Here is a 22992-nt window from a genome sequence, read left to right as displayed (position 1 = left end):
AATCTGGGTTGACAATTTACTAGGCAAATGTATGATGAAGCAAGAGAAATAAAATATTGTAATAACAAACCATGGGGAAAAAAATCTGTGATATAGGATCATTAATTTCTTCTCAGATGCTAGAGGGGAGATAACCAATATTGGCTTCAATAAATTGTGTATAACAAATGGTAACTCATAAATGCAAATTTTATCACATGGTGATGCTTTTTTTTTCCTTTTCCTAAAGATTTACTTTTTATATGTATGTGTGTGTTTGCCTGTATGCATGTGCATATGCATATGGGTGCCCCTAGAGGGTGTTGGATTCCCTGGAGCTGGAGTTGGATTTCTGTGGGTCACCAGATGTGGATACTAGGAACCAAACGCCAATCTTCTGAAAGAACAGCAAGAGCTCTTTTTTTTTTTTTTTTTCGAGACAGGGTTTCTCTGTGTAGCTTTGCGCCTTTCCTGAACTCGCTTTGGAGACCAGGCTGGCCTCGAACTCACAGAGATCCACCTGCCTCTGCCTCCCGAGTGCTGGGATTAAAGGCGTGCGCCACCACCGCCCGGCTAGCAAGGGCTCTTAATGGCTAAGTGATCTCTCCAGGCCCCCATCCTTTTTTTGCCGGGCGGTGGTGGCCCACGCCTTTAATCCCAGCACTCAGGAGGCAGAGGCAGGTGGATCTTTGTGAGTTCGAGGCCAGCCTGGTCTACAGAGCGAGATCCAGGAAAGGCACAAAGCTACACAGAGAAACCCTGTCTCGAAAAATAAAAAAAAAAAAATTTTTTTTTAAATATTCATCTTCTTTTTCAATTTGGTAATTCAATATAACACCAAACAACCTTCCCTTTGGCAGATAGGTAGATTGGATAATAACCCCATTTACAGGGCAATCTATCCTCTTTTGGAGCTCTCCATTCATTAAAAACATCAGTCAGTTTATAAATGAAGCTTCCATGGTCTGGCAGATGTGTGGGCCAAAACATCCTCATACAGTTGTGAAAACATTTGCAAATCATTTTCATGCATCTGCCCATGCTGGATTTCTTTACCAAACAATCACTCCATTGCTAGCTATAACACTTCCTGGTGAGAGTCTTGGTGACTTTTATTTGTTACTTTCTCTGCCTCTTTGTATACTCTGCACTGGGCAGAAATAGGAGTCTGGGCCCCATAGTTCTTAGAAGTGAGGGTAGAGCCGGCTGAGTTGACCAGCAATTCTCTTCGCTGTTGTCACATGCCTACAAGCATACTTGTAAGAAAGCTTCAGAAAGTGGACATTAAACCAAGATCAAATGAGGTCAGGGCTCTGAATTCCTTAAATATACCATTCTTTTTTGGCAGAATTTGAGTTTTAAAATAGCATTTCTAATCTGGGCTGGTTCTTTCCTGGTTGGCCCTATAATCCAGCTCTGTGTTCAAGAAGCTGAGTGCCATGGACAGAATCTTCAGACTGGTTTTCTGCCTCACTTCCTATTTGGTTTGAACAATGAAGATAAGAAGAAGGCTGAAAGAGAAGTTGAGAATGTCTTTCCCATTCTTCTGCATTCTAGATGAGCTTAGGTCACTGCAAGACTTCCACTTTGGACACAAAGCCTCTGCCATGGCTGTCACTCGCCCAGCTCTACCGTCATATCACTTCCTCCCACAGTGGCTTCAGACCCGTGGGTGATCATAGCATCCCATCACAGCTGGGACCCTTGAACCTAAACATGCCTTGCTGGTGACTTCAGTCACACCCACCATTAAAGTCTCTGGAGCCTTCTGAGTTCATTTTCTTTTCTTTTCTTTTTTTTTTTTTTTCTCTTGATGGGACCTCAACTAATAGGCCTTTTCAAATTCCGCCACATGTAATTTTACAACTGCACCTCCATGTTGAAGCCACTTGATCAGAGGACCACTGAGGTAGAAAGGCAAAGGTCGAACACACACAATATGCTAATACCTCCCTTCAGTTAGCCCGGGTGACTTCATAATACCCATTTTGAATTAAAAGCAGAGTCAGAAAGGATTATCAGGCAACTGACTGCCAGGGACAGAAAGCAAAGAACTTTTTACAATAAAGGTTTCACTCCCTAAATCAAATATTATCTACAAAGACTAGCTATCTTTTCTTTTCTAAGAAGTCAACTTGAAACTGGAATCAGTTTGATGAAAAGGCTGACTTGATAACATGGGCAATTACTGTGCTAGTCAGTAACTTGCTTGGAAATAACACTCTGACCTATAAAAGGCCCAAGATTCTGTGTTAGAGAAAGAAACACATACAAAATGAAGCAATTTTAATATACTTCAGAAGTTTCCAGTGTTAAATGTTATTAGATTAGTAGCATAACCTCATATTTATTAGATCAGTAACATAATCTCATGTTTATCCAAGATTAGCAGCTTGTCTACAAGCACTGGGGTCAAAGAATACTGCAGTTAATTTTCGATGACTTTGCCTCATAATCAACTGTTAATAATTACAACCCTGCTTCCTCGTAAGGACCCAGACTTTTAAGATCCTGAAAGTCGAGGGAAAATTCTGTTATCATCCAGGTGTATTTAGGTCAAGTTCCTTTTTATAGATCTAAGAATTCAATAGGCTCTTATCCTAAAGATAAAATTGGTAACGTCACCAGACAATGTCAAACAAATAGTAATGTTAAATTCACACACACACACACACACACACACCACCACCACCACCACCACCACCCAGTTTTTTATTCATTTGTAGGATATACAGTATATTAAGTCTTAGATAAAGTCTAGCAACAGTGACACACACACTCTTATTAATATCTAATACATAGGACATCTACAATTTATTCTAATGATAGACCCAAACTACTGTGTCATGGAGAGTAAAGGGAAATACAACTTGTATGTTAGCAACACTTTTTAGTTTTTGTTCCCAAGAGGTAGAGTAGAGCAGGGAATTGTATCATGAAGCAAAACTTAGATATTTCACTAACTACAACTTAAAGAGAATATTATTCTTTTTGTTTCAAAGAGACAATTGGTTGTAAAAGTACAAAGTCTTACTTTAAAACAGATATCGTAAAAGAAAAAAATCCATATGTAATGCACTTATAAATCGCAGATTGCATTCTGATGTCAAATATATTAGATCAGAAATGTGCACATTTATAATCTAACTAATAGGACAAGGTTATTTATTTCCCTCAATATGCTATATGCAGTGAATAATACAAGAATATAAAGAGTCTATCATAACTCTTAGCTTCAACACAAGTCCTCGATGAATCATTAAGCATCTGTTCTCTTTATTTTATAAGCGATTGACATGGATAGCGTGACAAAGTAGCTTGTCAAAACTAAACGATTATTGGTCAAATCTAAGACCCATTTCTGACAATTAGGTGATCTCACAAAGATTCCCTGGATTAAAATCTGAGAGCTACCTACAGCTCAGGACTGTATGACTCTAAATAATGTCTCCTTGCTTTCATATCTGCAAAGGATCTTTCTTTAACTTTTTTTTAAATTGCTAGGCCTTCTCTTTCTTTCTTTTCCTTTTCTCTCACTTCCTTTCATAAAACAAAACTGTGAATTTCATAACTGCAAGTACAATGTTACCCATTGTTTTAACATGCATGATACGGAGCTTGGAACTCTGTAGATGATCAAAAACTGTTTCCCAAATGTATGAGCTGTAGCAATTTTAAAAAAAAAAGAAAGTTATAGATTACCAAAGAAAACAAAACTCATAAGCACAGAATCAAGTAAAACATGCACAGAATCATTGCAGTAAGGACCTGTCCATGCCCTCTGCCCTTTACCTGGACGTGTTTCCTTGCTTGTTTTATCGTTCTTGATTCAACGGTCCCAAGATTGGGCTTGGAAAGAATTCTCCGTAACCCCAAGAAATGGACTTCCAGCACAGTCTCTGCTGGTTCCATGCCAGTCCTGCTTTCTCTACTGTCCGACAACTCTCAACATGCATGCCTAATGCCCCCAAGGCAGGGAAAGCCTGTGAAGCTGCTAGGTAAAAATCTGCCCTTGAAACAGAGAAGAAACTGCTTCCAACTGGGACATGTGACTCGGTTTTAAAGTTGAGTATTCAAAATACATAACACAAGTTAGGTAAGAGGGGAAAGAGCTAGTTCACACGGCCATTCTCGTTTCACATTTTATTTATTTATTTTTTTTTTTGGTTTGTCGAGACAGGGTTTTCTGTGTAGTTTTGGTGCCTGTTCTGGATCTCGCTCTGTAGACCAGGCTGGCCTCAAACTCACAAAGATCCACCTGGCTCTGCCTCCTGAGTGCTGGGATTAATGGCATGCGCCACCACCGCCCAGCCTCTATTCACATTTACAAACAAACAAACAGACAAACAGACAAACAAAAAAACCTCTCTAAATACCAAAGAAAAACCCCACCAAGAGGATATTGCAATTCTTAATATCTGTGCACCAAACACAGGGGCAGCCAAGTTCACAAAGGAAACACTACTACAGCTTAAATCACATGTTGACCATCACACACTGATAGTGGGAGACTTCAGCACCTCACTCTCACCAATAGCTGGGTTATCCAGACAAAAACTAAACAGAAAAATGTTTTAGCTTTCCTGTTTTCTTTTTTTTTTTTTTTTCTCGAGCATGTGCAGTTCTATATGAAGCCGAAGCTTGTCCTTTCAAGACCTATGAAGAACTGTGTTGGATTTTGTTGGGGATTGTACTGAATCTGTAGATTACTTTGAGTAGGGTGGCCATTTTTACTATATTAATCCTACTGATCCATGAGCACAAGAGAGCTTTCCATCTTTTGATACCTTCTTCAATGACTTGAATGAGAGGGTCAGCAGGGAAGGGAATGAAAGGGGAGGATGAGGGGAGGATGAGGGAAGGAATACAGGGAGAGATGGTTAATTTGAGAAAGGTAGTATGGAAACCTAATATAGTAGAAGCTTCCTAAAATATATACATATGAAGGCAATCTAAATGAAATCACCAAATAATGGGAGAGACAGGGCCCCAACTGGACATCTCTTGTCATTAAATCGTTTCTAGTATTAAGATTGGGCTATATCTAATTGAGTTGTTTCAACTGGCCAAAGGGGTCCCGTGGGAATCCCCAAGGAACCCAGGCTGTTGCCAAGACTATATGTTGCTCTCCAGAAAATGATGGCAAGCCTTCATTGCTGAAGGTAACACCCACACAACTCATTGAACATGGAGAAGTTGAGCTTGTGCCTACATAGCGCCTTCACCCCTATGTGCTAACATCTTTGGTACAGGAAGGTACCCTGTATGCTGTTAAAGTAAAAATGTAAACACCCAGCCACTCACAAACCCTTTGGTCTACAATGGTGTCATCCCTACATGATATGCTAGCGCAATGGTGGCACAAAGCTTGTGGGAGTAAGCAACCAACATCTGATGTGACTGAAGGCCAATTCCATGAGATGGAACCCATAACTGACATTTCTTGCATGACCAAGAACCTGAGACCTAGGGTAACAACAAATACTGTTCTAAGAAAAAAATATATAGCCAAAAAAAAAAATGACTCCTAATGACATTCTGCTATACTCATAGATCAGCCATCATCAGAGAAGCTTCCTCCTGAAGCAGATGGGAACAAAATACAGAGACTCACAGCTAGATATTATTCAGAGAGTGAGAGATCTTGGAACACTCAGCCCTAAATGGGATGTCTCCGTCAAATCGCTCCCTCCTTTCGGGGCTAATGGAACCCCTAGGAAGAAGAGGCGGAGAGAGTGTAAGAGTCAGAGGGGATGAAGGACACCAAGATAACAAAGCCTTCTAAACCAACAGGATCCAATGCATTTATGAACTCACAGAGACAGAGGCAGCATGCACAGGGCCTGCATGGGTCTGCACCAGATGGGGTCCAAGAGCTGAGAAGAAAAATGGAAACATGCCTCCATCCCTAACCCAGAAGCAAGCTCCTATTGATAAGCACTTGAAAATGAAAATTTAGTTTCCTCCAAGGGACACTTAGTGGGGAAACACACTACTGTTAAAGGCAGGCTGCATGCCCAGTAGTAGATGGCCAACAGAAAATGATCTCAAAGGGTGTCTTTGGAGGTTCTTTGTCTCATAATGTCATGCCAGGGCTCTTCCTTTTTTTTTTAAAGTTAAATTATCCTATTATTTTTTATTTTATTAATATTTTTTTCTTCTCACTTTTTACCCTATAGATTCTTTGCAACTATACCATGGCTTCCATTTTAGTGTTTTTATGGGATTCCCAAGTGTGCAAATGAGTGGGTCTCTGTTTCTTGTGCCTTCTCTTGGGCTCTTTTTCTTCCATTTATTTGTTTTGTTCAATTCTGAAGTATTAGTTTTTTTAATCTTATTCTATTTTATTATATATTTTTATTATGGTCCTTTAGAAAGCTGTTTATTTTCTAATTAGAGATAGAAAGAGGGTGGATACAGATGGGAGCGGGTGGGAGGAGAAGAGGGAGGGAAAACTGTGATCAGGAAATATTATGTGAGGAAAAAAAATCTATTTTCAATCAAAGTGGGAGGCGGGGGAGGTGAGAACTTCTAAAAGGCATTCTTGGAAAGGTTCCCTGACTGAAGTCTACAGCATCCTTGTCTCAGCCAGCAAAAGTCCTCAGTCTTCAGAAGAATGGATTGCTCATCCTGAAGTCGAGGACGGTGAAGTCTGGATGTGGAAGCAGTAGGGTCTGGATAACACAGAATATCTCACATAGTCTCCTCTTTCAACTTTTGTCTTTGTAACTGTCTTACTTCTTTTCTCTAGCTTGGCCCTGCAAGCTGACTTCCAATGAAAATCAGGCATGCAGTCTGGTGAATTGGACCAATGTCCACCCTCAGCTATAATCTAGATGGTGTCTCCTCCTGACCCAAATTCATAGCACCATTTAACCTAGGCAATCCATGCCAAGTTTTGCTTTCTGAGGTCCTTAAACATTGATGGGAAGTTCCAACAGACCATTCCGTGGTCAGCACAACTCATTGAAATCTGCCTAGTAAGGTTTGTCAAGGCCCTGGGTCTTATTCTTACAAAACCAGAGATGAGATTTGCGGATACACATTTTAATTTTAAGGTTTGTCCAATCAGTACTGACAGTCATCAGCTCAGGGTATTCATGTAAAGCTTCCTTCATGCTTCCCCAAATTCTCCATACTCTCTTTTAACTCATTCCTTTTCTTTCTAAACACATAAAGGCCAGCTGTTTTGTACTCTAATAAATTTCCTGTTGGAACACATAGATTAATTCCTGATATTTTTCTTCCGATATCTATGAAGCCTTCTTTTTAACTCCATCAATTATTTGAGAAAATGATTCATTATTAGAGAGATATCCCTTAACAAACCAGCTCATTCATCCACCACCACTTCACCTATTCCTCATACATTTTACCCCTTTGTCATATTTTTTTCCTCCTGGCATTTATTTCTATATGATATAATATGTATTTATCTTTACTGTCTCCAATCACAACATATAACAGAAGACTTTGACCTAATCATTGTGGAGTTTGTATCACCCACAACATCAGGTTCTTACTTAATAATTGTTAAATGCATAGACATTGTCCAAAAGGATTCCTCATTTTATGTTCTTGCCAAAAGGTGACTGCAGTCTACTGTGTCTTAGGTTAATATACACATCTCTTTCAATCAGTTTTTAAGGCAGCTAGCTAGAATAGGTCGCCGCTCCACCCCTTAGACAAGCTTTGTTCTGTTTTGTTTTTAAACAAATCATGTGCTTATTTTAATAGCACATTCCATATTTTGGCACTGTACCCATTTCTGAATGAGATCATCCATTTTCAGCCCAAAACAAGGTCAAAGGCATTTCCTGGTCTTTCAATAACTTTTACAGCAAACCAGAGTAGGAAGTTTTCTTTATATTGCACAGAAGATTGAGCATTGGGAGAGATTTGGAATATGACTGCAGAAAAGTAAGCTCCATAACTGCCTAACCCTGGTAATCACAAGTGAAAGACAGCTTGAGGCAATAAGCTGCAATGTACACCTGTAATCAAAACTTGTACACAACAGAAAAACATTTTCCACCTTTATCCCAGTGATGTTCTCATTCCCAGCTTGAACATTATCTGAACTTAATAATTTTCTGCCTTATTCTTATTTGTTTAGGTCAAGTATTACATGGAGCAAACAAGACACACACACACACACACACACACACACACACGGGGTGGGGGGCAGATAGGGGGAGAGAGAGGGGGGGAGAGAAGAGAGAGGGGAGAGGGGGCCACATGAGTGTACAAGCACATGCTACAGATTTTAGATGTGTAATTACTGGTTTCCTCCACAAATGAAATTAGTATACTGGGATGGTCATCCTGTACCAGTGGGGTGGATTCAGTCACATGATCCTAGTTTGCGATTACAAACTATATGGAGATCACAATAGTGCATGAAGTAGGAAGAAGTGAGTAGTCTCAAGCCATTATTTCTTCAACATCTTAATCATAATTTATTCAGGAGACAAAATTCATAACTGTGATTAGGCAAATGGGTAGAAATCAATCATCCACAATTGGCTGATACTGTGCAATCATATGTTATTAAAGAACAAACGAATGCATATTTCTGGATGTCAAGGCAGAAGACAAATTGATGTTTTCCTTAATTTTTGTGCTTTCAATTGGAAGAACATTTTTATTTTGTCTTTCTTTTTCTTCCTGATTCCTAGGATTTAAAAAATTGCCACAAGTGTAATTTTAAACATTTCACTCAATCAAACGATATATTCCAAGCCTCTGTTTTTGAAAATCCCAGGCTATGGCTTGAATAGCTGAGGTTTATTAGAGATATTTGTGCTGCAGACTCTATTCTCCAGACCTCAGCATCTTGCACTTTAAAATGGGAGAGATGGCCATGAAGACCTCTGATGATGTCCCTCTGTGCTTTTTTTCTTGGAAACTGCAGTTGAGATGTAATATATGCGAGGAAGAAGGAGAAGGAGGAGGAGAAGGAGAAAAGAAGAAGAGTCTCACTATGTAGTCCAGGCTATCCCTAAACTCACGATGCCCCACTTCTGTGGTATTGTATTCCCCCAAATATTGTGCATGCTAATAAACTTATCTGGGGTCAGAGACAGAGAAGCCACAATATTAAACATAAAGGATAAGCAGTGGTAGCACACCTTTAACCCTAGCATTCCAGAGGCAGAAATCCATGTGTTCAAGGATACAGCCAAGCATGGTGACTCATCACGCCTTTAATGCCAGAAAGCAAGCCAGGAAGTGATGGTAGAAAGCAGAAATGTATATAAGGCATGAGGACCAGAAACTAGAGGCATTTGGCCTGGTTAAGCATTCAGGTTTTTGAGCAGCAATTCAGCTGAGACCCATTCTGGATGAGGACTCAGAAGCCTCCAGTCTGAGGAGACAAGACCAGCTGAGGGTCCAACGAGGTGAGGTAGCTGTGGCTTGTTCTGGCTCTCTGATTTTCCAGTGTTCACCCCAATACTTGGCTCAGGTTTGATTTTACTAATAAGAACTTTTAAGATTCATGCTACACACTTCAGTCTCCAGAGTGCTTGTATTATACTGATGTACCACCATGCTTACCTTTCTGCTTCCTAAATCATTGATATTTTTCCAGTTGAGTTTTTATGTGAGTGAAGACAGACTAACAGTACTATGTCTAGAAGAAGTCTGGGCAAACATGAAAAAGGTAGGTGGCCTAGGTGATGATCCAGTCTTCTAGAGTGTCTTTTTTTTTAAGCAGTCTGTATGACACATGGACAAGTTGCTAGATGGTTTGGCAGAAACATCCATGTGCTAAACTTGGTGACTGTAGGCTCATGTCTCAGCATTTCAGCAGCATAACTTGTAGACTGCCTTATTTGTGAAAGTTTCCCACCTTTAGAGTATCTTTGTTACCTCTGGGGAAGAGAGTAGGAACCAAATTGAGCCTCTTCTCTTCCCTAGAATATAATCCTAGTGTACAATTGTGTTTAATGCAAAGGGAGGGATGGTTGTTATCACCCAGTTATAAGAGGCCAAGGATGCTGCTAAGGACCTCTCAGGACTTTATGCTTTTATCAGAACAAAGGAACATCTGGCCCTATATGTCAATAGCATCAAGATTGAGAAATCTTGGTCTAAAGGGAGAAGCTTTAGATTGATGATGGCTTGGCCAAGTTCATGATAAATGAATAAAATAGGAGTTTAGGGGTTATTGTTGCCTTTTCATGTCAATGGAACCTATGAATAAACCTGTGAATATAAATGTTAGTAAATTTTGTTTTGTTTTGTTTGGTTTTGTTTTGTTTGGTTTGGTTTTTTAAAGACAGGGTTTCTCTGTGTAGTTTTGGTGCCTTTCCTGGATCTCCCTATGTAGACCAGGCTGGCCTCAAACTCACAGAGATTGGCCTGCCTCTGCCTCCTGAGTGCTGGGATTAAAGGCGTGTACCACCACTGCCTGGTGCTTAGTAAGTTTTTATGGGAAGCTTTGACATTAACAAAATGAGAGAAAAAATTATCTAACTACAAGTAAGTGGAGCTAAATTTTATCAACATGTTTTATAGTAAATCTGATAGGCTGTACTTAGAAAAAAATTAGACATGATTGGGTCTAGCAGAGCAGAACCACTGAATTCAGTCTCATTTCACTCCCAAATCCTTGTAGCTAAGCACATATTTCACTACAGTTAACACACAGCATTCCCCTTCCAGTGTAGACTTGGAGCTAAGAACCAGCCTTTTAGCCTGAGCCTTATCTGTCTTGGATGTAAAAACAATGGTGACAGTTTTTAAAGCATCGAATTGTCCCTGCGGGAACTATCCAGTTTTGAAGATGGCGTCAAATAATGGAGTACTTCCCACACTGAACTCCAGCGCTTTGTAATTGTCTCCCTGCAAATACTTCTAAAACATAGCCCGCCTATCTTTGCCTTTTCTAACACGTGCTACTGACTTAATCTTCTCTTAGTGGCTTTTAGATGTCATTGTGAAGGGTGTTAGGTAGCCTGTGCCAGGAGCAGTAGCTCATATACAGCATTTATATTTAACTGAAGTTTCTGGTTGCCTTAGTCAGTCAGGGGCACATGATCTTGCTGTTTTGAGCTCCTTGCCTACACATATTCACAGGGTGAATTACAACATACTCCTGGGAGTAAAAGCTACGAAGGCCTCAGTTCACTCATCCATCTACTACATGCTTAGATTTACTTAGCAAAGCTTGACTCACAGAGATGGCCAAAACGTGTGAAAAATTAGTCTTTCACATTACTAACACTTACTAGATCTAGTCTGTATGTTATGCTCTGAATGGCTCTTTTTCACAATTACTTAATTTTGTCCTTGTAAGAATGCTATGAAGTAGGTTCAAGTGTATATTTATCCCGATACAAACAGAGATGACTGAGGCAGAGAAATCTTAAGTCATTTGTATAAATGTCCGAGTTCTGATTTAAAGCCAGGTGATGTGACCCCAGAACTTTGTTTTAACCACAGCTACAGAGGCTGCAAAATGTTAAGCTGTGGGCTGTAGGCTGTGGGCTGTGGGCTGTGGGCTGTGGGCTGTGGGCTGCGGGCTGCGGGCTGCGGGCTGTAAGCTTCAGGCTGTGGGCTGAGTGTAGCCCACTGATAGGTTTTGTTTGGATCATGAGCCAGGAGTAATTCTGGGGGTGGTCATCTCCACCTGGGCAGCTTGCACAGTCTCTGGTGAATGAGAGCTTAATTCCAGCCTTCCTTTGACTTATACAGCTCTGGAGTTGGCACGAGGAAAGGGCTGTTGTTTTCTAATTTGGGCAAAGGGGCCAGATGAGCTAGTGACATCCGTGGTTGTCAGCACCAACAAAGTGGATTGTTCACACGAAATTCCAAATGTCTGACTTCCATGAAAAGGGAAGGGAACAGGATGAATCAGACCCAACACTCCAGGTTGCAGCAGTTTCTCTAAAAGGGGTCCACCTCACCCATTGATATGACTGGCAGACTCTGTGAGTTTTTCAAGCTGTGATCTATATAGAGCGCAGTAGACTTATGGTATTTCATTTAAAAACCCTCTCTTGTTTCCATAGTCCACTCACGGTGCTGTAACTAAGTTTCTTTGCTCAGAAAACTAGACTAACTCCCCGGAGCTGGCTGATTCCCTCAGGTGACAAAAGGGTGGATTCTGTTTGCCTGTGCAAGCTGTTTTGTAGGACTCACTGTTCTCTTGTGGTTCCATGCCTGGCAGAGAAAAAAAAAAAGAAGGAAAAAAAGGAGACATAACTTTGCTCTCGGTATCAGGTGTCTGATAGGGGTTCCACTTGGAGCACTTCCCTATCAACATGAAAAGTGCGTGCATGAGCAGTTACTTTTTAAAGACATCACTGCTTGTTTTTGCTTTTTATAGCAAAACAAGCATCACTCTGGCCTGTAGCTTGTGGGCAACTGGAAGAGAAGAGATTTTGCTGAGTGAACAGTAGTCATCTGGGGAGTGCCAGACACTTCCCTTTCCAGCTCGAGCTTCAGCACATGGCCCTTTGTCTCTGCCAAGCCAATGGGATCCAGCAGTTTCACAAAGCCCTCCTGTGCCCTTACCACAGGGATGGCTGCCCTGAGCTGCAGAGACACCCGATACACAGTGAGGATATGGAGAGCATCATCACTTGTCCCCACATCTGGCTGAGGATACACTTGGCAATTGCACTCCTCACTGGAGCTCCCTTTAATTGACTGTAGATGCAGAAGGAAATCATTTCACCTTTTGGATCTCTGTTTCATGTCCAGGATGTCAGAGGGAGCATCTGGACCTTTATTCTGTCAGACTCATCTGAAAACCTACAAGTGTTTGAACCAGAGTTCAACTTTTAAGTTTGACTTTTTGAACGAAGACTTCTTTGGTGATAATTCCCCCTGGTTTTTGCGTCTACAGAACATGTTTGTGAAAAAAAAAAATGAGATGACAATGGGCCCAGTTTACTTTTTTAAAAAAAATTCATGTCTCTTTAAAAAAAAGAAAATCCTAAGAGCTGATGAAGTATGTATCAGCTGAAGGCACCAACCAACAATCTAAGAAAGAAAACAAGCCTGGCTGGATTGTCATCCATTTGTTTTCATTCCCTATCTTGTGCCTTGTTACCTAAAGACACGATGCCTGGATCTCCTGCAGCTATTTTGTGAGCATAAGGAGTAGGCTAACACTGAATGAATTATGTAGCAGAAAGCTAGAAGCTCATGCCATTGCCTATGAGAATACAGAACTTAGAGTGTGGAAATTTTATTTATTCTCTGAGTCTTGCTATGACAAGATATGACATTACTTCTCCCATATAGGGTTTTTTTTATGGGGATTATTTAAATGAAACATGTGTATGAAATTGCATCTAGATGATAGAAATCAATCAATCCAATCAACAAATACATTATCTTTTGTTTTTATTTTTTCTCATTTACCCTTCCAACTCTATTTCCAACTCAAGGGAAAATTCTCCCCAAGTTACTTGCTATTAGCTAACACTTTTAAACCAGGCTTCTGTATAGAGAGTTGTTTTTGACTTGATGTCTGTTGGCACAGATCTGTCCTTGAGTAAACAGGGTCCTAGAGACTTGAGAGAGATTCCCTTCAGTGTCAGCAGCAGGTTGGGCCATGCCAGACTGAGGCAGAGGGAAGGTGTGGCCTTGATGGGAGGGGAATGGAACAATGTCTAAGATAAAGCAACCTCCAGAAATTTCCCAATCTTCTCACAGTCTAAGATATTTGTCTTCTGGGAAAATAGAGAAAAATGGAAAAGCAAAAGAGAAAATTAGCCCACTGTGTGCTCCCATGTCTCAGAGGCAAAGAAACAGAGAAAGATCTGCCTTTTTTTCAACATCTAAAAGCATGCATATAATTTTGGTTGCATGCCTGTTCACCAGGGAATATGCAACTCTTTTCTAGTGTTTTGCACTTTTTAAGGAAGTTAGATAATTCTACAATTTCTCTTTTCTAGTTAGCAGCTGTTTGTTTTTACACATCGATTTGCTACTTCTTAAAAGAGAGATCAGAGAAGCTGTCTGTTCAGTCAGATGGTGAATATTCTAGGTTTTACTATCTGTAGAGGCATGCGTAAGTTCTAAGGTTGCTTTGCTCACCTGTCTGTGGAGTGAATAAGTAGCTGCAGGTAATATGCATTGAGAAGGGCTGTGTTTCTGTTAAATAGCACAGCTCCAAAACTGATGGCCTGCAGCTCTGCTGTCCCTGCTTTCAAGGACACTGGAACCATGTGAAACCAAACAAGAAACATTTGGTAATAGGTAAGTCCTTCTCACCAGGAATAATTACCATAAAACAAGCTATGCCTACAGAGCTTGCCTAAAAATCCACCACTGAGAAAGAAATGCCTTGGCGAGAAAGAAACATTCGGACAACAGTGAAATCGTGCACCATGAACAGCCAGACTCAAGTGGTCCGGGATCAATGCAAAATGAAGTAAGCCAGGAAAAGCAGAAAATGCAATTGGATTTCAGCTTTTTTTCTTTTCCTTTTTTCTTCAAGACAAATATGCTCAAATAAAAGAAAATACTCTGCAACTAGAGCGAGAAGGTTCCTTTTAAGGGCAGCAGCTATTGGGAATGGAAGGAAAACACTGATAAGAGTATCGGCCTTTGACTCTTGAAGTGCAAAACAGGATAAGAAGCAGACATAATGTGAGGACCGGTAGCTGAGCAGAGACTAGTGCCAAAACAGACCTCCCGAGACATCTTCAAGTCTGGCGCCGAGGTCGCTGGGCATCGGTGTCACCCTTTGCTTTCTTCACTGACTCATGAGCAAACGTTTCACATATTATGAATAACTCCCGTGGGATCTGCTGCAGGAGAAGCTAAAGGCATAATAAGCAGGGAATGAGATGGAGACAAGGCAGTCAAGGAAGGGCGATCAGGAATGGACAGGCTTTCGGGAAGGCTGCACTCGGTCCATCTACAGCTGTGCCATTTGCGCCCACGGATCCTCTTGTTTTCACCGTTCTTCCGGGCTTTGAACCCCTGTCTGAGCTGCCTTGCACAAACAGCACTAAGACTTATAAGTAGTTGACAAGGCAGTGCTCTAGGCACACACACATGTCCATTCTTTTGATCTTCACAATCCCACGACTCGGGTACAGATGAGGTATCTGGAGCCCAGAGATGTCAAGTAATTTCTCCAGAGTTTACCCAGCTCCTAAGTGTCAGGACCAGGTGTGCAACCCAGATATTCTGGCTCCAGACTGTGGGCTCAACCAGCAGCTTATTCTGGGGCCACAGGTCTTCCTCCTTGTCCCAAAGCTGGCCTTTGACCAGAGATCTCAGGGCAATAACTGGAGTTCACCCTCTGGTGTGTTTGAGTATATATGTGGTCATTTTCTCAAGACAGCTGCAACTTTTAAGTATAATTACCAATATGTAGAAACCAAGGACATTGAAAAACACACAGAAGTACATGTGTGGAAACAAACCAGTCAGTTTGGAACTTGCTAAGACCTCAACTCAGTTGCTTCACTAAATAAATTTCAGAGATAAAGTAAAAGAGAGAGGGAGGGGGAGAGGGAAGGAAGAAGAAAGGATGAGTAGGATGGGATATAACCTACAGATTAAAAGTGGCTTAAATGGTTTATAAACATTTGCAACATGTGAGTGTTACTTGGAAGCCTATTTAAGCAAAATATAAAAAAGTAAACTATGGCATTCACGAGACAATTGTAACTTGAACCTTACCTGAATATTCAATAATTTATAGTTTTATGGTAAAGTTTTCATCAATTTGATATTATGAATATAACTTACATAATCTCTAATTTAGAGACTTATATTTAAGTGTGATGAGTGAAATGAAATGATGCCAGGATCTGCTTCAAAACAATATGGGAGGGGACAACTTAGGGTGTGCACAGAAATGATATTGCACTGGCCAGGAGATGTCAACTATTTAAACCAGGTAATAGATATGTGAGGGCTGTAAATTAGCTTGATGATTCTATAAATTAAGAGCTGCATAAAAGTTTAGAAGGAGAAAGAGGCTTAAAATTAAGATTTCAGGAGAGGAGGATATTCTAGATTTATCAGTATTTTATCGGTATGCATACACACAGTTCTCTTACCTTTGGTAGGTATTCGAAAGCCTAAGGGAAGAAATCAGAAAGAATGAAGGGGAGTATATTTTTTTCGTTCCAGAAAGATAAGCCATGGAATTGTTAGGAGCACCTGCAGCCTCCTCCCTCTGTGACTATGCCATGAAAATATTCTCACAGCAAAAGCATACAGTGCTCTGTGACCTTGCTGATATGTCAACACCTGCTCACTGCCACATGGATTTGCTCAGGGTCCAAGGAAGTATAAGGAGGAAGAAAATCATACTCAATGGTCATAGGATCCGAGACTGAAAAGTACATGCCCAGTGGAAAGAAATATGGGACATCCAGCCACATTAACAGGGGAAAAGACCCCATGAAATCACATGCAGAGCATGGCCTAAGACTGTTTTCTTTTGGTACACTTAGTCCCACAATTTATCAACTGAGCAATCTTAGGTGAGCAGCTAATGGGGACTTCAACAGTCATATCTACAAGCTGACAAACGGATTAACCATCCTAGGAGGTAAGTAAGTCTACATGTGATGAAACTATTAACTTATGCTCCTCAAACTGAGTATGAGAATGCTAAGCCTAATGCATTGCCTATTCCCAATTCCTGAAAGCATCTTTGCAGCTTTACTTAGCACCAAGCCATGGAGTCTGAGTTTTCCAAAAGCAACGAAAGAAGGTGAAATTAATAAAGCTAGGGAGGGAACCACCTGAATAAAACAGAGTGTGAAAAGTGATATGCCCTACAATGGAGTCAATGTCCCGACTCAGGGCATGGGTTTCCGATGGGAGTGAATGGATTTTCTGTTGAGACATTGCCTACTCTGTCCAGTTTTTGTTCCTTTGTTTTTTTGAAAGAATCTCATGGCATATTCCAGGTTGGCCTCAGATTCATCATCTTCCCCCCTCTTCAGGAGTGTTGGGATTAGTGACGCAGGGCACTACACCGACTCCTACTCTAGTACTCAACCATTCTCCTGAATTCAAGATGTCCTCTAATAGCCTTGATAGGTATTCTGTTGGGTGAAGCATACTTGACACAAAAATTTCAGGCCAAATTATGTTGTCCCAACTTCTAGAACTCAGGATCCCCAACATAGTACATGGGTTTTTGTTCGGTATCCTTAGGTCAAACAGTGACTTAACATAGATGCATATGAGATGCCAGGCTTCAGACTTCCGCATGCTCCATCGTTAGCTCTCCAGCAACATTTTAAGAGAGTAATTTGCCCAATTTGCTAATGGCCTGCAAAGAGGAAACAGAGTCCTTGGAAATGATGAAGAAGCTTATTAAATGAATTAGCTGACAATACTTTGACCTTAAGTTGTTGTGGTTGTTCACTAATCAAGAACTAATCCTTTCTGCTTGGAAAGCCTAATTATTATTGTGCTTATGGTTTTCCTTTTGACATAAAGTATCTCTTCACAAAGTATGGAGGTTCCTGAAGGCATCGCCTCAACTGGCCTTGACAAGAGAGGAGATGAATCATAGGAACAGCCTGGCGTCATCTCAACTTGTAATACTCTTCACCAAGGGCTGAATCTCAGAGGGCCAGACTCAAGGAGCTTTTGGGTTTTTCTCATCTCCCTTCCCTTTCTCCCCCTTCTTCTACCTTCCCCTCTTCCTCCTCCCCCTCTGTTTCTACCTCGTCCTTCCCATAATTTACTTTTTCCTGGTCCCTTTCTTTTCAAAAAGTAGATTCACAAAGGCTTAATTCTACTTGACAAAAATCACAGCAGGTGTCTTAGCTGACAAAATTGCTATCAAGGATGGATTCATGTATAAGGAGAATGGGAACACAGCCAAGTTTAACATGATCTCCAGGAAAAATGTTCAATGATGATCTCAAAATTCATTGGTAGCAATGGTTGAAATATCCAATGCAATCTTTTGCATAACAAAAATGCACAGAGATTTCTAATCCTAAACGCCACCTCCACAAGACCACATCTAGCCATGACTTTCATGCCTCTACCACAAGTTCTCCTCATAACTTGAAGATGTGTGTACAAGCTTCTGTTAGCTGAACCAACAACCCTGTATTCAGCCTACATGAACTATCATCCCATATGTCTGGGTTGGGCTCATTCCTGGGGTAGGGAGCATTACTTTCTTATTCTTCTCCCTTTTTGCTTTTTCTCCCTCTTCCTTCTCCTTCCCTACTCATTTCTTCTTGCTCTTCTTCCTCCCCAATAGGATCTGTTAAACAGACAGAATTTGAATTCATTAGCTTCCATCTACCTTCCTAAGTGTTTGGAATCATATTCATGTATCACCACTTTTGCCCTACATACCTTTTTCTGATCACACAGTATTATGGATGTAGACTGGGGTGAACCAATACCAGATGAGTACATATATCAAGAAAATATGTGAATAAGTGGGACAAGAAATATTAATAACTAGTAAACTGACAGGCAATAGTTGAGAAGATTATAATCTCAGTGGAAAAGCACAGCTAAGAAACAATTAATAAATGTCTATATTTGAGAGGGAAAATTTATATTGACACATCATGTTACTCTCAAATGAATTTACTAGTATATTCTTTTCTGTGTATGTATTTCCCAGTACATGCACAGTGACAGCTCTCTTGTCCATTCATAGTGTCTGAAAAATCCCTATAAGTATTATTACTTTGAGTAGTGATCTGACTATGACAAGAGTACACCTTCCTTCTAACTATTGTTGGGAGCTATCAGAGTAAATAATTTCTTTCTTTCTTGTCTATAAAGGCAACAAATACCCTCAAGCAATCTATTTCCCCCAAAGGAGAGACTTGGCAAATGTGTTCATTTCATACCTGTGAGATAACATTTGATATACTGGCCTATTGTCTAAGGCAGATGGCAGATGTGCAGAAGCCGAACATGATGTGAGGGCTTCCAACACTATCAAACAGAGGAGCCAAGTTGGAAATTAATTCTAACCCTTTGCATCTTAGTTGGTGATAGCCAAGTCCCTTACCAAAAAGAACAAATGCATTTTTTATAGTGCCAATAGAAACCTTCTCTTCAGTTTACTTACCTATAAAATGAACAATGAAGAAGAATAAAGACTGAGTATTTTAAAAGGAATCTCTATTGAAATTTTAAGTAGCTGATGATATCATCAACTTGGCCAAGGATTAGCTTGTACACAGAAGTTATATTACACGACACTATACTGTCTTTTTTACCCTTACATTTGTGAGAAGCTGCACTTAAATGTTTTTTTTAATCTCTTAATGGCTAGAAAAGAGTTATGAGTGAATGCTTAGGACTGCACCATGCTTTATTTCTAGGGTTAATTACATGGCAGTCATGCCTTCATGCCTTCTGGATACTGTAACTTTCATGTATATGTATATCTATATCTATTTCTAAATCTCTCTCTCTCTCTATATATATATATATCTCCATACATGCTCAGTGACACAGAACTTTGGATAGAAGACACAGGAGATGTTTTGCCAATGTTTGAAATAATGAGAGTTGGTTTCTCGATATGAGGAGTGTGAATAGGACTTCATTACTTTTTGAAAATACTACTATACCCACCAAGAAGGATGTGCCAAGAACTCATGACCTATTCCTTGCTTCTGATAATGACCACCCCATATTTCTAATCGGCCAATAGTTCCCAGAGGAAAAGAAGTAGAACACGAGTCAGGGAGCCCTGGTTCCAATCTGGGTGTTGGTATTTTCATAAGTTCCTATTGTTCTTTCTATGTTCCTAAAATAGCTTAGTTGTAGAACCCATGGAAAGGTGAGCCATGAGCCATGAAAGGTAGAATTAAGCATATGTTGTTGTGTTGTCCTATAGGATAAACATTCTTTCACTCATTTATTGAGCACCCATTAGGCCATCCTTTCTCAGGTGCAATGAGGGATAATCCCAGGCTTTAATTTCACTTTCTGCACTCCAGTACATCAAGGACAGTTTCTGAAAAGACTTGCCTATGCTAATTATGTATGGCCATGATAACTGACATCTAAACAGCTAGCTCCACCTCAGCCCAGATACTGATGGAAGGTACACAGCACCCCATAGTCTAGACTCTCCGTTAATGAGAACATGTTTTGTCTTGGCAAATGAGAATATGAGACAGGAGATTTAGTGTGTTTGTGTGTGAAAAGCTGGCAATTTGGCATAAACATATGGAAGTATTCCTTCAGGAGCTGGATGGCTCAGTAGATAAGGATGCTGGCTGCCAAGGCTGAGGATTGGAGCTTATTCCTCGGAACACACAGGATGGAAGGAGAAAACTGACTCCTACAAGTTGCCCTCTAGCCTACACATGCACACCATGGTGCATGTATCCAAATACACACACACACACACACACACACACACACACACACACGCATGCACAATTAACCAATGCTTAGAACTTATCTTGAAAATAGTATTTTAAAAATATCTTTTTTTTCTCTAGTGGTATACACATAAATAGACCCTGCAATGGTCCTTTATTTGCTGCTGATCCCATGAGTAATGGACAGACAGTGCATGATCTTTCTGATTGTATGCTAGGTTTTCCTACAACAGCCGCCGTATATCAGTGGATACTCGCATTCCATTGGCAAATCCAAGTATGGGTCTGAAACAATGGATCTTGTCTATCCAACAACTAAATGGAATAATTTTTAGGCATGAAGACAATTTTTGAATTTGTTTTTTTTTTCTTCTTTTTATAAAACAGAGCACTGAAATGTTTAGTTAGGAAGTAATTTTAAAAAATTGCTTGATAGCCAAAATTTTAAAAGAATATTCTCAAATAAATATGGTATACTATATGCCTTCTCTGTTTTAAGCACAAGCTGGTTTTATTCTGAGCAAGAGCTTTCTTTCATCTCAGAAAGTCCCCTATCCGCCCACCTCTACTGACACCCTTGGCAGCAAAGCCCGTTTTCTGCCTACAGAGTCACAGAAACCAGAAAATGCCCTGTCACTCATCAGCTGGGAGGCTTAACTCTCTGAAAACACCATTTTTCCACTTTATCTTAAGTGTACCAAATAATGGCATTTCTGCATGATACTATAAACTTTGTTAGCACATTCTGTGTTCTCATTGCACATTCTTTTCATTACTTTACTTGTGGGGATCTCAACTATTTCTGAAACTATTCATTGATGCCTCCACCCTTTAAATACTTGCAGGCTTATCTGTGTTTGAAGGTAATTTTTTTTGCTCATTGTAAGCCAAAACCTTTATCCAGGGAACAGAGTGCTTGATTCTTGTGCTCTGAACTTGAACACACATATGATGTGTATTTTCAGTTTCCTTAGGGATATGCTTAAATTGTGGTATCAAAAACCAATCCCTAAAATAGTATCATTTAACAATTTTAAATATACTTTTAGCAAGATTTTTTTTTTGAATCGGGAGAAAGTGGAAAACAGAATTACAAAACAGCATTTGTAACCATTACGTCACAATTCATCATTAACTAATCATGTTTAAAAATCATCCTTTCTACATGTATGGACACAGCCTTACTCCCAGTAGAATGACAGCACTGTTAAAGGTGCCTCCTCTGGGATTCATTCATTTCTAAACAGAAAGCCAGGGTCTTCCCACAGAAAACACCCCAAACACCCCTCAAGATCTTTCTATTCTTTGGAAAACCTAGCAGTGGAAACACAGCCTAGTCAATTTTTAACGACACATATCAAAATCACAATGCTTCACTAATCTATATCATTTATTTCTAGTTTAATAACTATAAACAAATAATAATCAGGTCTTTCCTTCTATTTCCCCTTTGATTCGTATTATAGTCTATGGTAATCCTTTCTATCACTGTCCACTATTTGGATTTTCTGGTCTCATAACTTTTACCTAATCAATCTTTTACCTAATCATTATCACATTATCTAGTAATCTGAAGAAAACAACCAACAAGCTTTATGGTAACTCTATAAAAGTAGACCTAACTTCCTTCCTCCCATTCTGTGTTCTTAGTCTTTCTTTGAAATGCAGGGCTGGAGAGAGGCCTCAGTGAGTAAAATGTTTGCTGCTCAAGTTTGAGGCCCTTCATTTGGATCGCTAGTATCTAGGTTAAAAAAAGAAAAAGCTAAGCATGGCTGTGCACATCTGTAATGTCAATGCTGAGCATCCCACAGGCTTGCTGGCCATCCATGGGAGGAGAAGAGGGAGGGGAAACTGTAGTAGGTATGCAAGATAAATGAAAAAAATATTAATTAAATAAAATAAAAAATTTAAAAAGGAAAAAAAGAAGGAAGGAAGGAAAAAGATAATGTTCAATAGGAGAAAAGGAAAAAAAAAACCCGAAGTTGACTTCTGCTCTTTATATGTACACACACAGGTGAGCTCACCCCTACACATATGGTACATATGGAAATTTCTTTCAAGAACAAAGTATAAAGAAAAGTTAGAAATGTCTGAACATGCTGTGTGCAAGAAGGGAGGGAAAGGAGGAAAAAAGTAAGTTTTCTTCTCTCTAGTTAGCAATCATTCTTCCATGAATCTCTTATCTTCCTGATGCTCTAGGTCTCCATACCCAGTCATACTCAAAACTTCCCAATCTGTCATTTTGAACATGCCATGCATTCCTGTTTTCCTTCCTTGCTGGTGCCCACACCTGTTCCTGGAATGTCCCATTCTTATGCCTAGTCAGTGAAGAGCCGACTTGATATCGTGAGCTGGTTCTTCCTTGAGGCTCCCAGGGTATTCTAGGCAGCCTTCAAACAGCATTTCCCACATTTTTTGCCTCATGGAGCATAGGCAATAAGGTGTATCTCTTCTAGAAAATCATCTATCATGTAGCAATCCAGGTATCCTGCAATCATTTCTAATTCTTCATGTTACATGGCATTAGTCTATACATTTTATACGAGAAGAAACTGAAACAGATAAATTTTATGCAATGGACTAAGGCCTTATTTTGATAGAATTAGTTAATTCAGTAGAATCCAGAGCCATAGTGTCCAGAAAAACATGTCTGTTACTACTTCTGGAAAGTAAATTATTTAAAGTTAGGGCTGTG

The 22992-nt window shown here is 40.0% G+C and overlaps 1 protein-coding gene and 2 long non-coding RNA genes across 6 annotated transcripts in view; 1 reads left to right on the top strand and 2 right to left on the bottom strand.

The window, feature by feature from the left end:
• Ghr (growth hormone receptor) overlaps positions 1-22992 on the bottom strand; it is a 249801-nt gene that overhangs the window by 184471 nt on the left and 42338 nt on the right. The gene's annotated exons all lie outside the window — the stretch shown is intronic.
• The window catches only part of LOC143268667 (uncharacterized), a 28643-nt gene that overhangs the window by 2475 nt on the left and 3176 nt on the right, over positions 1-22992 (top strand). The window lies entirely within an intron of this gene.
• Positions 752-22992, bottom strand: LOC143268666 (uncharacterized). The gene is made up of 2 exons (XR_013044725.1): positions 20006-22992; positions 752-19973 (listed from the first exon to the last, which is right to left on the bottom strand). It is a non-coding gene; the product is annotated as an uncharacterized LOC143268666 (long non-coding RNA).

This window comes from Peromyscus maniculatus, chromosome 15 (assembly GCF_049852395.1).
Source record: "Peromyscus maniculatus bairdii isolate BWxNUB_F1_BW_parent chromosome 15, HU_Pman_BW_mat_3.1, whole genome shotgun sequence".
Taxonomy (NCBI): Eukaryota; Metazoa; Chordata; class Mammalia; order Rodentia; family Cricetidae; genus Peromyscus; species Peromyscus maniculatus.
This window is presented reverse-complemented; position numbering and strand designations above follow the sequence as displayed.